General features: G+C 38.8%; 1 long non-coding RNA gene across 2 annotated transcripts in view; it reads left to right on the top strand.

Moving 5' to 3' along the window:
* Nucleotides 1-18,399, top strand: part of LOC141423921 (uncharacterized) — a 48,886-nt gene that overhangs the window by 7,141 nt on the left and 23,346 nt on the right. Inside the window, exons 2-3 of one of the 2 annotated variants that reach the window (XR_012448683.1) lie at nucleotides 10,966-11,067; nucleotides 12,151-12,252. This is a non-coding gene — a long non-coding RNA (uncharacterized lncRNA). The remainder of the gene's footprint in view (nucleotides 1-10,965; nucleotides 11,068-12,150; nucleotides 12,253-18,399) is intronic. The other variant, XR_012448684.1, reaches the window with a different exon arrangement.

Genomic DNA, 18,399 nt, shown 5'->3' with positions numbered 1-18,399 from the left:
TTAAAAGTATATGACACTGAGTTTATCTAACCACTAGCTAGGTGAATTGAATTCTCTCATGATAAGGTTGCATAGGCTCAAAAGCCTAAAATTTATTTTGTAAGTTGTGATGTATTGCAATTCAAGAGCTTAAAAAGAAAAGAAGAAAAGAACTACAACCCCTGGTAGAAATGATTAAGCCCAGGCCCACTGCATCAAGTTCAAAACAGAGAGGAGGAAAAGGCAATCAAAGAAATGGTACCCATTTCTATTTCCCACAAAGAAAGTGGAAAAATAACTTTTGTTAGGAAAGAACCATGTGCCATGTGTCATGATGCTGACTGCTTCACAAGTACAACCCACTTAATTCTTTCAATAGCCTCCAACATAGCTAATAGAATGATCTTCCATTTTAGAGAAGAGCGAACATGCTTCCACACTAATAAAAGGCCAAGTAAGTACCCTGTATTACACCAAAGTTTGTTCTTTCTGCTACACAGGGAAAAGGGGAACATGTTTCAGCACCACTCAAGAGACCCCAGAAGTAATAGCATTCCTCTTGCTTACAGGAGCTGTAGATTAAACAGGATGGAAAAGACAGGTAGCTCCTCAGAGAAGTCAAGAGTGTTGGATGATGACATGAATCCTCAGGACCCTCTCACATCACTTATCCCTACAACTCAGGCATCTTCTGGTGTCCTGCCTGTTCAAATTCTAGACTTTGATTTCTTTTGTCCATCCTGAGTGTCCAAGCATTTTTCTCTATTCCCACTCTTCCTTTCTCTGGCTACCTATTTTACAGTGTATGGTAGGAGTAGTCAGTATATATTCCATAGCCCTTGATGACTGTGACCCTTGTTTTCTCTGAGGAAAAAGAGCATAGATTAGAAGTTTTAGACAAGCCACTTATCCTCTGTAATCCATGATAGTTTTACTTCTAGTTTAAAGATGCTGGTACTATTTATGGCTGACACAGGTGCCAATCCAGACTCCCTCTTGAATTTCTATACTTTCTACACCAAGAGCTATGAGTCAAAACAGTCTCTCCTATGACATGAATAACTATTTACTATTCTAAATAACTACCTTAAGGAAAGCCTTCTTATCGTGGGAATTCTTCCCAAGGGCATTTATGACTTTTATGACTGAGTAACAGTACCACCTTGGAGAGGAGAAGAGGGATCAGATCTCACTGTCTGGAGTCTCACTCTATACACATCACCAGACACTTGAGATTTTTAAAATTAGTTTTGCAAATCCTTTTATTTCTATATTACATAAGAAACTGTTCTGCTGATAGAACTCCTAGTAGCAAAACATGAAGTACACTTTGATCTAGAAAGGCATGGCAGTGTAATTTGGTGAGATCTGACTCACTCTCATTCAGTTTTTAATCAAATCCCTCCATTTTGGAAGTTTCTAAAACATGATGGGGTATTCTCTAGGAAATGCTCATGATTTAGATATTTGGATTTACTGTTAAGTAAATGAACAAGAAATTATATTTGGCCTCTCTCCTTCCAGAGCACAGTAATAACCTTTCCACTGGGAGTATTCATTTGGATCATAGATTTAAATGCTCAATAAATACTTCCCTAGGTTGCGAGGGGAGTAAACTACTGTTATGGCTGAAATGTTCTTTCTATGAGACATTTCCCCTGGAGACTGTGGAGTGCTAGGACTTGCCTGGAGATGACAATCAGAATTTTATGTCTCCAACAATGCCAGGTTTCCTAGTGAGAAGTTATTGGCATTTTTTAAAAGAAAGACAGTGGTACTGGTAGTACAGTGGTATTACCAATAACCGCAGCAACAGGAAGACTACTTAACATTAACTAGGCATTGCTTATGGTCCAGGAATCATTAAATGCCTCATACATATTAATGCACATAATTCTCACAATAACCACATGGGTTAGATGTGACTTTTATCTACATTAGCACATGAGAAAACTGAAATACAAACAGAAAGTGTCTTCTCCAAGGTCACACAATGGGTAGAGTTGGAATTTGAAAAGTCTGTCCTGAAATTGATACCGGTTAACCGCTACACAAAAGACCAGTGGTCTCTACTTCCTCTGGAATCTCTCCAGCTCCATCTCTGACCTGTAGATCTCTGATCCAAGACTTTGTGAGGATGATTCCTGCTAGGCTCACCGAAGTCACTCCTAGTAGTTCTTCCCCTTTGACATAGTCCCATTCTAGGATATCACTCAGCAGGTGCTTCATTGTGGGTAGTTTCTCCCATTGGAAGTGGCTTCCATCACCACCTCTTGACATGGCTGCTGTCAGTGAATGGTGGCTTCAAGCATCCACTTCTGTTAACATCAATTTTAAGGCCCTCTTACCTTCTCTTGGTCTTTAAATAATATCCAGATGTCTCAGTCCTTCCTAGTATAGCTTAAATATACTGGGACAAATCCTCCACAAATATTGAAGGACAATTATATATTTTTAAACTATTAGATGCTCTATAAAAATGGTACACTCTTTTGAACATCACCTTAAATATTAATAATGAAAATCAGGACTAAAAAGTAGGCACAGTGTGTGCAGAAGACGGGTACTAGTGGGAAGGGGGAGGGTGAAGGAAGGAGATTAAGGTGAGGGTATATGGTTGATGGACTTCATATACCTATATGAAACAACTAAATAACCTCTTGCGATTGCTTTAAGTGGGGCAGGGAGGGGGCTGAGGGGAAGAGATGATGGAAGCAATGTAAATAATGCACAACACTAATTGGAATTGTCACTATGAATCCCCCTATATAATGAATATTTCCTAATAAAAATTTATTTAAAAAAAGAAGTAAATATGCAAAAAAGAACAAAAAAAAATGGTATGTGAGATTTGAAATGTGCCTTAAAATAATAAGGGAGGGAGAAGTGGGTACAAAAATAGATAACACGAGATTGACCAAGATGGAAGCTAGGTGAAGAATATATAGGGAAAATTAGAGTATTCTATTTTGTATATGTTTAAAGGTTTCTATACTAAATTTTTTTCAAAGTTATCATGCTGCAAGCAGTAAGAGCACCTGCCTAGCAAGTGTGAAGTCCTGAGTTCAAACTCCAGTGCAGCAAAAAAAAAAAAAAGTTATGCTGTATATAATAGTTGAGGACTTTGGGAGGAATTTTACTGGATATTGTTAGATTCATCCATGTTTTTACTTCTGTATAATATTCCTTATTGCAAATAGATCCACATTTATTTGAAAAAATTTTAATATAAGAATCAAAGCAAAGGGAAATTTTTGATTAACCTAAAATCCAATGCAACAATACTAAATTTTTCTCACTCACTGCAGTCACCAATTATAGTTACCGTGTTTTTTTTCATGCTTCTCCCCAATTCTACCCTTTCATGAATAGATACATCTTCTCCCTCCTCTCAAGAGAATAAAGCAAGCAGAGCCAGCTCCAGCTAAGCTCTGGCCAGAGCTTTGGCATTTTGATTTTTCTTCAATTGGATCTGCTTCTTAGTTACCACATTGACCTTGGATTCTATGAGCTGTTGAGCTCCCTCGGGGTGCTTTTCTCCCTTTCCTCCCCACTATATTCTATGACCTTGGCAGTGGAGGACGCAGAAGCATGCTAATAGAAGGTTGACTGCTTATTTCTGTTTTCGATTTTCCACAGTTGCATTCTTGCTTTCTGGTCCTTTGGCTCCAGGTGGCCTCACTCTTGCAGGACCAATCACTGAGGGCCCCCTTGTCAGTGGCAGGGCTCTCACTGGACTTGAACTTTCAGTCTTTCATGCAAAGTCTGTTTTAAAGTCAAACCCAAAGAAAATGGAACATGTATTTTTCTTTTGACCTGCTTTAGGACTTTTTCATCCATGTAATGTAGAATGTAGAATGACACATTCAAATGTGCAGAGATTGGCTTGAAGTTTTAAAAGCCCTCTTTCCAAGGTTTGTTGGGTGTGACCCAAAATGCGAATCATTTTCTTCATTTATCAAATATTTATTTGGTGCCTCTGGTATGCCAGGCTCTGTGCTTACAAATAAGATGAAATCTCTGCCATCAAAGAGCTCCCCCACTCAGTTGGGAACACAGAAAAGTTCATGAGTAAGTACAATAAAGGCAGTTGCCCATGTATGACTTCCGTGGGCATTTTGTCTGTGTTGACCTCCTTCCTCCAAAAAATATTAACAATTTTATTTCAATGTGTATATATATACACTTTGCCTAAAGACAAATGTATTAATGTTATATATTAAAAATACTTTCTTCAACCTAAAAGTGAATTTTTATTCTAATTTTAAAGGAAATTAAAACGTTTTCATGCACTTCTAAAAGTATTATGGGCCCTGGATTGTCTGCCTACTGAGCCTATGGAGAAGTTAGCCTTACTTGACAGATAAATTTTTTCCTCCCTATTTTAGGATAGCTGTTCACCTCTTTATTCGTTTTGCCCTTTTCTGAGAACAAGGATCCACTACATGATGGTAATTCTGTGTTTGGTTTTCATCAATTGAGACTGCATATATTGACAGAGTAGCAATGAATTCACAGTTAAATGAATATATTTTCAACTACCATGATTGTAGCTGCGAATATGTCTGTTGAACAATAATAAACGCTGAAATATATTGAGTCCTAACTACATGAGCGGTGCTGTTGTATATATTAACTCACTAAGGACAACACCCTTGAGGTGGTATTATTACCATGATCCCCATTTTACAGATCATGAAACTGCATATTCCGAAGCTAAACAACATCTAGTAAGAGGCACAGTTAGGATTTGAAACTAAAGGGTCAGGTTCTAGGGCCTTATTTGCTGTGATAGATGACCCAGGACACAATTGTGTTCTCAACCGCATTGTGAATTTTCAGCTCCTTACAAAATGTAGCCTGTCAGGAGCCCACGATCCATAGGCTGAGAACCAGGGTTTGAGTAAGGGATCTAACTCTTAGTATTCAGCTGTCATGGGGTCTCATTTAGTACCTGAAATGCTCCTATTTTGGGGATCTTAATATGAGAACGCTATAGCCAGGATTTTCCTACATGCCCTAAAGCTCCCTCTGGTACTGCACATGGACCAAGTAGAGGAGGTATTTTTAAGTTTTCAACCACTCCCTTCTACCCCCAGAAGGATTTAAGAGATCGGGCTTCCCTAGACTCTTGCATTCTCTGTAGACTTGAGGATTGGAATTTCAGCCACTGTCTCCCTGGGTTGTGTGATCACTGGCAATGCAGATACATGGAAAGAGAATTTAGGTAAAAAAGATGATGTCTTAAGTTCTAGGTCCACAATACTAGCACAATCCTCATTTGCCAAGTAGAAATTTACATAACCACATAATTAAAGACATTTTAAACTTCCATAGTGCTATCACAACCAGCGTAATAATCCCCCTGAAGTAACTGCCAGAATACTTGCATCCTCCTAAGTGCTTTGAGTTGATAGAAAAATATCCTCTTGAAATTATGCCATTGCTCTAGAGTTGTACTATGCCACATGAGAAAGGGAGATAGAGGAAGGACACATTTAAACCAAGGAAAGGGTAACATCTGATCCATTATGAAGACTTCTAGCCCAGAAATATCATTTGCTCAACAAGGAATTTAGTGGAGAATTGAAAGTAAGGTTAGAAAACTGTGGTGTCTTTCTATATCTGAGAGGAAAAGCTTGAAAGTTAGTCAGTGTGTATGTGCTTTTTTTAAATTCATATGCTTGGAATCAACCAAATACTATGACTAAATAACATACATAATTAATGGAGGAAAATATATGAATGCTAATCCTCAATAGTCCCATAGGCTATGACATTTGTGCAATCAGTAATGAGCTGATAGATAAAAGACCATGCGACCGCCTAATACAACATTGCCTCTTGTCTTAGAACAGCCAAAAACTGTTTTTAAAAATAAGTTTAAATGCCACAGAGTCTATCCCTAAGTCACTGGATTCTGTGTAAAGAAGTGTCTGATCACTTAGCAGGAGTTTCTGGAATGGGATTCCAGTTAGAGGCAAATGCTTCCGTCAGGGCATGTGGAGAGGTGACAGATGGTGGATTTTCGCCTTTCAACACGTAACCATAACCTCATGCACTGTCTGAGTTTATTTTCAATCCCATACACAAGGGCTTATTGTTTATAATAAGCTGTCCTTCAAACCCGTTTCCAGGAAAAGATTCTTCCTGTGTGTGTCACCCTGCATCATTTCCCGGGCTACACAGTGAACATGGACTCCAGGACCCAGGGCCAAGTGTCAAGAACCAATATGGGGAGAGGTGTATGACATTCTCCAGTCTTGGTTGCTATTTATATTAATACCTACTCTGGTATCAGATGCCTCTTAGATGTACTACTTAGAATTTGCAGCCTTACTTCAGCTTTCTCACCTGGAATGAAAAGCAATACACATTTCACCAAGGCATTTCTACTTGTTATAAAATGAGGGAAGAAAAGAAAATGTTGTCTCACAGGTCAGGTTTCTGTCTCAAGGTGGGAAAACTCTGTAATTTATACTCAAAAAATAAACAAGCTACACCAATTTCCAGCTTATGGAGTGTATAAACATTCAATGAGCAATTCTAATTTTATTCTTGGTGACTTGTTCATTTTTTCAGTCAACTCTTGCTTTGTCTCGCTTCTCTCTTCTCTTTCCTCTCTCCTCTTTCTTTCCCAAAGTATCGAGGCCATGATCCCCTATGAGACTCTGTGATTACACTGGACTTTCAGAGATTTTTGAGGCTGACATAAGGATGGGAATTTGAGCACAAATTCTAGCTATATGGCTTCACCTGAAATGCAAGGCAAAGAACAGTTCTCAGATTCATGAACTACTATTTATTTTGGGGGGAAGTTGGAGCTCAAAATAGCCGGAACAATTTTAGTTTCCTCACAGCATTTGGTTGTAAGCCTGTTAAAGAACACCATCTTGAAGTTTCCCACTGTGTGTTGCAAGCAGCACATCCTCTGGGCACTCCAGAGCTTCCACAATATCAGTCACCAAGAATGTGACACGGGGGCCAGGAAAGAAAGAGGGAGAGAGCTTTAGATGGACCCCCAAACCTTGTGATGTCTACATTTTTGCCAATTTAATTAGTTAACAACCCACCTCATCACAAACAGAGAAGTACTGGAGTACAGAAGCATAGATTCTGGAGATAGAAGGATTAGAATCTCAGCTCTGCCATGTACTGGTTGTGTGACCAGGAACATGTTCCTTACCTTCTCAGAGCCTTAGATTTCTAATGCGACAAAGTATGGCAGGACCCAGTACTGTACCTGCACATTTGGGGGTCAGAGAGCCCCCCTCCCACCTTTTCCTTTTCATTGAGTTTTAAGCAGGATGATATGTATGGTACTCAGTGTGGAATTGATTCTTATTAATTGTTAGCTTGCTTTTGTCACCAGGGCCTCGATGATCTAAACTTAAAATATTATTTGCATTACTTCTAAATGTCAAAGGGCATTTAGAGTACTGTTTTTGATTGTAGATATTAAATTACTTTGATATAGGCAATCTTGGCATGGGGAACCTATCTGAGAGACTCGGTAGATATAAATCTGGTGCTCACCACAGCTCCTAAGGCAGAGCTGTAACAAGGTATTCCCTGACTTGACAAAGCCTAGGTGCTTAGCTCCTGTTGGTAATGGTGTTAGTGTCACTCTTGCATAGACATGTGCCTAAGGGAATCAGGGGATTCAATGGGAGTTGATGAGCAATGGAAGTCAGACTACTTACTTTAGATATCCAGGTTATTAGAATAATTTCTGAAATATTGAAATCCTTTTTTATTGAACTACTTCAGCAGGAAAAGTCACTGGGGCAGGAACCAAGCAGAAACTCAACCATCAGGCATAGCTGAGTATTTTAAGTTCAACAACAGTGTCAAGCTTGTCCAAGGGGAGCTAGTCTAGTACTGACTGTCCTCTCCTGATTCAGTCTTCCTTATACCATGGCCATGCCCAGTGGAAAATGACTGAGAAAGAAAAATTGTCTTACTAGAACCCACATGCCATGGCATAGAGCCCTAAGTCTGAGTGGAACGAGCCACTTCACAGTAAGCACCTGGCCTTCCAACTCCCCCAGGTCCCTAGTTATTGGTGGCAACAGCCTTTCTGCTAGCACTTGATTAATGGAATTTCTGTTTTCCATAGAAACACAGCAAGACCCATCATCTTCTTTTGTGAGTAATCTTGTTGGCTGATCTGGACTAAGTTTCTCAGACTTCTCATGGGCAATAGCCAGGAACAAAAGTACAAACTTCTCAGTGAGAACAAAGGACAGAAGTTACTATAAACTGAACATTCAAAGACCTGTGAGGTTATTTCATATTCCAAACTGATGAAGCAGGGAACATTAGCTATGCTTACATGCACCTGAGTTGGCAGTCTTCACAACATCTGTTTCTGAGTCCTTCTGCAACTCCTTAAAGAACTTGTGAAGAATGGAAATAGCCAAGAGCTCACATCTTACAAGAAGTACTGTACCTCATTACCTGACTGCCTTTCAGTCCAGATATCCAAATAAAGGATATGTTAAAATGGAGATTAGAACCACAAGCTAGTTAGTTTATCTTTCCAGCTGGCGAGGGTGTTTATTTGTTTGTTTTTGTATTCTTATTTTGGCAGCTTCTTTCCAAATCCTTCCTCCCACCAGTTAGACCTTCGGCCAATTTCAATTACTTCCAAAAACTTGCATTCAGTTTGAAGTTTCTGTTCTTAGGAGGCATACATGAACTTGCATTGGAATGATACTGCATCTTAGCATTCTTAAAGAAAGATTAATTAGACAATGAATCAATAAAGAAAAACAGAACTTTTTCTAAGGAAGAAATCCAAACCGCCAAAACACATAAAAAAATGCTCACCATCCCTGGTCATAAAAGAAATGCAAAACCACACTAAGATTCCACCTCACCCCTGTTAGAATGGCTATCATCAAGAACCCAACAACAACAAATGCTGATGAGGATGCAGGAAAAAGGAACCCTCATACACTGTTGGTGAAAATGTAAGCTAGTACAACCACTTTGGAAAACAATATGGAGGCTCCTTACAAAACTAAACATAGATCTGCCATATGAGCCAGCAGTCCCCCTCCTAGGGATATACCCAAAGGAATGTGATTCAGGTTATTCCAAAGGCACCTGCACACCCATGTTTATTGCAGCACTACTCACAATAGCCAAGCTATGGAAACAGCCAAGATGCTCCACACTGATGAATGAATCAAGAAAATGTGGTATTTATACACAATAGAATTTTACTCAGTCACAAAAAAGAGTGAAATTTTGTTATTCACAAGTAAATGGATGGAACTAGAGAATATCAACTTAAGCAAAGTTAGCCAGGCTTAGAAAGTCAAAAATCATATGTTCTCCATCTTATGCAGATTATAGACCTAAAATAAATGCAGTAATATTATTGGATATGGGTCACACACTAAGGGAGGAACAGGCACAGGAGAAATAGGGAAAGGAAAGGAAACCTAAAAACTTGAATGTAGTTGATGTGCTCCCTGTTGAGGAGCAAATAAAGTACTCTTAAATTGGCAGAGGCCACTATGGGAAGGGGCCTAGGAAGTAGTGAAGAGATCTGGTAGAGATGAATCGATGTGGGTTGCAACACACAAGTGCATGAAATAAACACTAAGAATCTCTCTGTATAGCTATGTTTATCTCAAACTAGCAAAAACACTATGTCTTTCTCATTATCTCTTATGTTTTCTCTTCAACATAATTGAAGAAAAAGAGGGCAGAACAGGTTCTGCTGGGAAGCAGGGTTGGGGGTGGGAGGTGGCCCAAATAATGCATACATATGTAAATAAGTGTAAAAATGATAAAATAAAAGAAGAAAAGAAAAAATAAAGATTTATTAGAAAAAAATGTAGCAGATATTCTTGGAATGATATCTGGAACAGACCAAGAATAGAGACCTTCATTCAAGCTTTTATTAATATAGGCTCAAAGGTACATCTAAAATGACTGGTTGTACTGAAGATTTGTCTTGTTTGTCATAATTTTAAAACGGCTTGAAGCAGGGGAAACCTTTCCCCTTAAATAGACATGTTAATGGAAATAGACTTGGTAATGTATCATCTGATCCACATTGCATTTTTGCCTGATAATATCAAAGAAATCCTTAGCATCACACTGACTTTATTATGTTCTCATTGTGGGTAGGGGTTGCTAAAACATTTGCTTCTCAGTTTTGCAACTTACTGTCCAGTGTCAGGTATAGGAATTAAACAAAAGGGAAGCTGCAGAGCCTGAACACAGGTTCCTATCCCCCAATCTCTCATTTTTGTCATTATCCTTGCTAGGAAGATGGATGAATGGGGTTTGGGGAAATGTGAGAATTCATGTGAATTGCTTGGCTGGTTCATAGACTCTGGCCTGGGGTGGGGTTTCAATTCTAGGAGCCAACTTTCCTGTGTGAGCCTGAGAATGCACCTCATGACTAAGACTAGAGACTGCTGGACTTCAATGAGCTCACTGGAAAGGAATGCTCAGTGTGACGAAAGTGCCATTAAGACTTCAAACACTCATTCATCTATGACACAGATCAAGTCTTGAGTCCGAAACCTACTGGGTACCCCTTCACTCACTACCCTTTTTTGGAGATTTATGTTAGACACAATGGTCTTAGCCACTCACCAAACCAATACCTTGGCTTTACAGATGCCTGAACAAGATGAGTGGCAGGTCCATGACCAAAATCATGGCTTCGTTGTTCTTAATGCTCTTTCTAACACTCTTCCCTTCCTAGCAAAGAACAATAAGAAGATGTGTTGTCCTGGCAGAGCTCACAAGAATGGAGGGAAATGAGACTGTGAGGGTGAACAATGGTTTTTTCCTGGAATGAGAGTATGATAGGGAAAGTAGGGAGAATAAATATATGTGCACAGGGTTTTCTTTCCCATTTTCTCATTTATGCTCACAGCAGATTTATGAGGTATATATAATCATCCCATTTTATTGATAAAGATATTGAGGCTCATAAATTCTTCACTTATTTACTAGCCCTGCAGTGTAGTCACAGTCCATCCACAAATCCTTGGCTCTGAAGACACAAAGTCAGTGGACTCCTGGGGGTGGTTTGGGTGGAGAAGTCTGCTTGGAAAGGTGAGTCTGGAACTAATGCATTGCACTTGATTAGATACAGAGCAGTCTTAACAGATGGAGGAAACACAGATGGCCACCCCATGATTGCGTCACCACCCAGAGAAGGTTGGAAGCAGTTACACACCCACTGCTTTGCAATCTCAAATGTAAATTGCCTCAAAAACTGTGCTTGCTGAAGAGTAATCTCGTGTCTTCAACCTGCAGCAGCCCCCATTGACAGATGGTCTCTGCTGGGCCAGGAGTGACACAATGTACAGGAGGGAGTTCTAGAGTGAGGAAGACCCTGGAGCCCCTTTTGTGAGTTCACCAAAACAGGCATCAGGAAGATAGGCAATAGAATAATACGCAGGTACCGAGGGAGAGTCAGACAGAACAGAGTGAGGACAGGTGGGGCAGCGCAGTGTGTGGCAAGTTTAAGAAGGAAGAATGGCCTGAGCAATGGTTAGAAGAACCTGGCTTGGCAGAGAGCAGGAAGAAGCACCCAAAGGAAGGTTGCAAGAGGAGAGAAAGAAAACCCCATGCTTGGTTACTGAAACAGAGAAAACAACCCAGAGTATGGTAGTTGGAGAGGAGGCAGTTTGGTAAGAAGTATCTTCTGGGACCTTAAAAAGCTCAAAAATCCAACCATGTTATCCTTGTCACCTGGACACAACCTCCATGCCTCCCCAAAGACCTCCACTGAGTTTGAATATGCTTGAATGTAAGTATGATATGGTCATATTCTCTTTATAAATTCAGGTCCTATGTCAGAAGTAGGAGAGAAACACTTTACCAGAACTGAGATCTCATCATCCCCTTTTTCTAACCAAAGTAGAGATTCAAAGCAACAGATTAACCAAAGTCAAGTAAACACTGAATTTGGATTTTATAAGGTACTGCAGAATGCTCACAGACTTGCAATTGAAATGTGTAGGAAAATTAGGTCACTAACCTTCAAAGAGTGTTAATTGCTCCTTCAGGAATGAATCTCAGTTAGACCTCAGTTTGATGGGATACTCCAACACCAGTGCCCAAATTTTCTGAACACTTTGTGGCTACTAGGGTGAAGACCAGAATTTGTATTAAACAAAGTCTCTCATGCAGGAAGAAGATAAAAGTGTTCTTGAGAAAGCCCTGCACCAATGGAGTGACCTCAAGGCAGAGACGATAAATATTCTGCTTTACAATATAAACAACTTTGTATAGGTAAGTGATTTATGTCTCCAATAAACAAACAAATAAGATACAAGGCTAGCTCCTTGCTCCCTGGAGACTGATCAGAATCATCATAAACAGGGATGCTGATGGTGCCTTGCACAAAAGTGCACAGCTAAGAAAATAATTGGGGACTGAAATCCAAATTTCTCCCTTACAGTGTAAGATGAGGGCCTTAAGACCTTGATTCCTTCCCAATGTCTAAACAGTCCTTGATACATAGAAGTTGTTCAAACATATTTGTTAGTTGAGTGAATAAGGAAAAATGTGGTCAGAGCAATAAGGAGTTGGGCTGTAGGATCAGGAAGAAGATACCCAGGAGACCCCCACCACGAAGAGGCAAGATCAAAATTGAGGTGTTCATATCCACAACCTTGAGAGATGGACACTGCCAGGTGCTTAGCAACCAGGCTCCCCTTTTTCTTAACCAACCATATTTGTATTTTATTCCAGAAAGTACTGCTGTAATCTTATGTTCCTAGGCTTTAGGAATGGCCCGTATACTCATTTCAGGACATGCAGGTATAATTAAAAGTCTGCTGTGTCTAGCATGTGTAAGGCCCTGGATTGAATCTCCAGCACTAGGGGAGATGTCCGCTAGGGATTTCTGTAATATTTTTGCTTTCCTGCTTCAGCCATTGCTCCTTAGTCCTTTGAAGCTTCTTCTTTCTACTGAGAGCAAGGAATGAGCCTGGAGAGGGGCAGTCATTTTGTTACCATGAGGCAACAAACATTAGGCAAAGCCACATGTTGAAGACAGAGGAAAGACATATAGTAGGCTCCTAGAACACTGGAGATGAAACAGCCCTTGGACTACTCACTTCTAGGCTTTGAATGTATAAGGAAAACACTCCTCTTCCTGTTGGGTTCAACCACAGAATTTGGGTTTCTCTTTTATGTGGCTGGATCCAATATCTATCTGATAGAGTGAACAAGCACCAGAAATGTAAACCACCCAAGGATGCTTAGAACTATTCAAATAGGGAATAGTACTTCTAACATCCAAGAGGGAGACTTGGGCTAAGTTGACGGTCATCCAAGAACACAGAGTCCCCATGAGGCTGGAGGGCTTGCATTACAAAACAAAGAATTTTCCATCAGTGAAACATTTGGAGTTACTGAAACGCACTATGAAAAAAGCCTATGGACTCTAAAGTATGTGTTTTGGGGATTTCCATTCTGATAACAGCAGAAATGACCCCCAAGTTGAGCCATGTCGGAAGAACCCATCTGTCCAGAACAGCCTTAAACTTAAACTGCAAAGATGTAGTATGAATCAATTTGAGAATTTTGCATTCCTTATATTTCCTAATTCCACTTAGTTAAAATGAACCAATTTATTTTGAATGGTTGTTGTAAATTTGATCTCCAAATTACTCATTGGTAATTTCAGTGTCCATGATTGTAAAGGGAACAGTTGATATGATCACTATCATTGAAATAACAACCTTATTTCACATGCTAACACCTTGAGTTTGTTGACATTCTTGGTACCTGTGCTACACATCTATCCTGCTTTACACAATACTGGTGTGAATTAGCATCCCAAAGAACTGTAGGCTCTTTGAAATCTATTTGGCAATGTTTCTCTGCCCTCAGCATCCATGCAGCTAGAAACAACAGGGAGGTGTTGATTGCTCAGTGTGTTTTTAGTCAGATGACTTCAGCCCTAAACAGGGAGTGCTTCAGGCAGTAAATAGTGAGGTACATCTGATTAGGACTTACAAACTTTGTTTAGGACTTCTATAGCTACCTGGCTGGCTTGCCGTGGTGTGGCTATAGGTACATGTATTGGTGTATACCTTAGGTGACCCACTATCATATAAAAAATACTCTATTGTGGGAGATTATCACCTTTAACCTATGGAATTTCAACTTTTGGTTTTAAAACTTAGCTTTCTTTGTCCACCACAGCTCTGTGAGGTAGTTAGATGTCCTATGCAAAATACACCACTACCTTACAAATAAACAAATTGAATGCAAGCTTGTTATGAGACCAGTTCTCATTTACCTCTGTATAATGGGCAAAATGTATATATCAAATTCAGATGTGCAAATGAAAACTTAGATTCTTTATTTTTTCTCAGATCTTACCTCATTCTAGAGTCCTTCATTTCCAAATCTATCAAAGTAAAGCTTTCCACTTCAGGGTGACTCCATTTCTTCTGTTCCTTGGGTCATTCTCAGCCTCTTTGGACCACGAGAAATGTGACGCAGCTCGATGCAGCTTGTCTCATTGACACTTCATTCTTGGGGTAGAAGTTAAAGGTTTCTCCCATAGTCTCCTGTCATGAGACTGCAGCGTTATAAATGACCTTCTGCACAGCTCATCTCTCAGACATTTCTCTGCCTCTCTCTAGTCCAGCATCCTACAGCATTTTTTTTTTTTATTTCTCTTCATTCTTTATTGAAAATTGAAGTAAAGCTACAGGCAAACAGAGATAATCAACAAGGAATCAACAGTGAATTTAAATTGAAGCAGGAAGATTGAGAGTTGGAAACTAGCCAGGGCTACCTAGTGAGACCTTAATTAAAAGGAAAAAAAGACTTCTTCCTTCTAGGATTTTGATCCAGATGATGGTTTATTGCTTTCCCATCTAATCAGATAATGTTTTTTCTTATACCCCTCACTTCCTCTTTTTACAAAGACATTTTTAAAGTCCCTATGTAAATGAGATCATCCAGTATTTGTTTATGTGCCTCACTTATTTCACTTAGCACAGTCACCTCCAGATTCATCCATGTTGTCACTAGCATCAGGATCTCTTTTTTAAGGCCGGATAGCATTCTATACAGTAGATTCTTGGTTCTTGTGGGTATATGTTTCCAAGGCAACCACAATTGAGGAAAAGCCACAAATGCTTAGGATGCAGAGTTCAGAACTAGACTGCAGATGCTTTACTCACTTTTCCCATACCACCACCCAACTCTGCTAAGACATACCGCCTTTCAACACATCTCAAATTTTTACTTTATCATCTCTATTAAGCACTTTATCTTTTACTGAGCTTTTGAACACCATTTGCTTTTTGGGAAGCATATTATCACAAAATTAAGGTCAGGGAAACACTCAGAAGATCACACAGCAATTTAAACACAACTGATGATGACATGGGACTGACAAGAACTTCTCATCAACTGAGCTGCGTGATGGGTGCAGGAATTTAAATTTTTTTGTTTTTTGAAATTTCTTTTGATTTTTTTGTTTATTAAATTTTTTGACTGTGTTTGGTCAAAACCATGTGTGATAAATCCAGGAATAAGGCAGGCTTATTGAACCCCATTTTTTTAATCCATTTATTTATTGATGGCCACTTAAGCTTGACTCCACATCTTGCCTATTGTAATTGTGCTGCAATAACCTTTTGAGAGGTGACAGCTGTTAGGCGTCCTGATTTCATTTCCTTTGACTATATATCCAGAAGCAATATTGTGGGAACATATGGTAGTTCTAGTTGTACTTTTTTGAGGAACCTCCATACTCTTTTCCCATAATGCCAATAGTAGTTTGCATTCCCACCAAAAGTGTTCCCTTTTCTCCACATCCTCACCAACAATTGCTATCTTTTGACCTTTTTGATAATAGCCAGCCTAACAGGTGTGAGATAAAATCAATTTGTGATTTTAATTTGCATTTCCCTGATTATTAATGATGTTGAGTACCTTTCTTGTACTCAGCTATTTTTATGTCTTATTTTAAGAAAAATGCATTGAAGTCCTTTGCTGGTTTTAGATAGTGTTATTTAATATTTTTGCTATTGAGTTGTAAGAGTTTCTTATATGTTTTGGCTACTAGCCCTTTATCAGATACATGGCTTGAAAATGTTTTTTCCCATTCCATAGGTCACCTTTTCATTTCATTATTTCTTTTGCTGTGCAGAACTGTCTTAAGTTTTATAATAGTTTCGCTTGTTTGATTTTGTGTTCATTGTATGATTTTGATGTCAAAAATCCAAGAAATCATTGCCAAAACCAATTAGGTAAAAACACAGGGTGAAAATCAAGTAAGTTTCCCCTATGTTTTCTTCCTGGAGTCTTATCATTTCACGTCTTATACTTAAGTAGTTAAGTCCATTTTTTGCATTTTTGTGTATAGCATAAGATAGGTACCCAATTTCATTCTTTTTTGTTGTTGGTTTGGTTTGGTTTTTGAGACAAGTTCTCACTGTGTAGCTCAGGTGGGCTTTGAACTTAAAAGCCTTCTTTCTTAGACTCCCAGGTGCTGGGATGACAGGACCACTACACCTGGCCAATGTTCTTCTTTCACATGTGGATATCCAGTTTTCTCAAAAACCGTTTGTTGAAAAGGCTATCTTTCCCCTATTATGCAGTCTTGGCACTGCTTGGATTGTATATGTGTGGGTGTATTTCTGGGCTCTTTGTTCCCTTCCATTGCTCTATATGTTTGTCTTTATATCAGTACTATATACATATTGGTGATACTTGGGTTTGAACTTAGGGCTTCATGCTTTCAAAACAAACACTTTACCTCTTGAGTCATAACTCCAGTTCATTTTGCTCTGGTTATTTTGGAGATGAGGCTCACAAACTATTTGCCCCAACTGGCCTCAAACAGTAATCCTCCTGATCTCAACCTCCCAAGTAGCTAAGATTACAGATGTGAACCACCAATGCCCATTTTTTATTTATCATTATTACCATAGTATTTGTTCTATATTTTGAAATCAAGAAGTACCATGTCTTTGACTTTATTCTTTCTCAAGTCACTTTGGCCATTGTGGCATTATGGATTGTTTATACTTAAATATAAATTTTAGAATTTTTTCTCTTTCTATAAAAAAAAAATTCATGGGATTTTGGTGGGGGTAGCATTGAATCTTAGATTGCATTGTGTAGTAAAATTTTCTGCTTTTAACTAGATCAACTTTTCCAACCCACCAACATGCAATGTCTTTCCGTTTATTTGTTTCCTCTTTGATTTGTTTCATCAATGTTTTATAGTTTTCATGTATAAATCTTTAACCACTTTAGTTAAATATTTTATTCTTTTTGATGTTGAAAATAGAATTGTTTTCTTTTTTGGATTGTTCATTTTTTTGGTTAGTGCATAGGAACACAAATATTTTTATGCTAATTTTATATAGTGTAATTTTACTGCATTGTTGTAGCACAGTTTGTGGAATATTTAGGGTTTCCTACATATATGATGAAGTCATCTGCAATGTTACCTCTTCCTTTCTTTCCAATTTTGATTCCTTTTGTTTCAATTTCTTACCTAATTGCTGTGGCTAGCACTTCCAAAACTACATTGATTAGACATGATGAGGGTGAGCATCCTTGTTTTGTTCCTGATTATAGAGGAAAAATTTTCAGTTTCTCACCCCTGAATATGATGCTAGCTGAGTTCAATATGGTATGTGGCCTTTATTGCGTTGAGATACATTCATCCAGTTTGTTGTGTTTTTTATCATGAAAAGGCATTGACATTTGCATGTGTTAAAACAATCACTTTTTTATCCTTCATTCGGTTTATGTGGCACACCAGCTTTACAATGTAGAAAGTTCTGGTCTCTTTTAAAAGCTTCATTTCAAGGTTATTGTTACACTTTGACCTAAAAAAGTCAGCTTTTTTTCATTCAGCGGTAAATGAAAACCTCTGCGTTTTATTGAGTGCCCACCCTCTCTTTCCTTGTGGCAATCAACTATAAAAGCCAAAGAAACCTAGGAAAACAGGATTTTCCAGAAAAGACTTTTTGAAGGAAGGAAGGATGGTGACTAACTTAATATGATAAAAATATCCCCATTGAGCTTCTGGGAGAGCAAATGGTTGTGAATGGCAGTCACTATATTAAGTGCCTCTTATGCTTTTCCTCATTTAATCCTCAGTCCCCAAAGAGGTCTTCATTTACAAGGACACAAAGGCTCAAAGATGTGATAGCTCTTGCTGAAAATCACACAGCTAATCAGGGGAGAGCCAGGATTTCGGCTGACAGGTTTTTTTTCTGGACAACTTGCAACAGTTCAATATTGTAACAAGGTATCTTGGAGAGGGTACAGGGGTGTGGACAGGGAAACCCATATCATGTCCAAGACCATGTACTACAAATATGATGACACCCTGCCTTTCCATGTTTTTCATTAAAATTTTTATGCTCCTTGAAACATAGGAGGCAAAAC

This window comes from Castor canadensis, chromosome 6 (genome assembly GCF_047511655.1).
Source record: "Castor canadensis chromosome 6, mCasCan1.hap1v2, whole genome shotgun sequence".
NCBI classification, from domain to species: Eukaryota; Metazoa; Chordata; class Mammalia; order Rodentia; family Castoridae; genus Castor; species Castor canadensis.
This window is presented reverse-complemented; position numbering and strand designations above follow the sequence as displayed.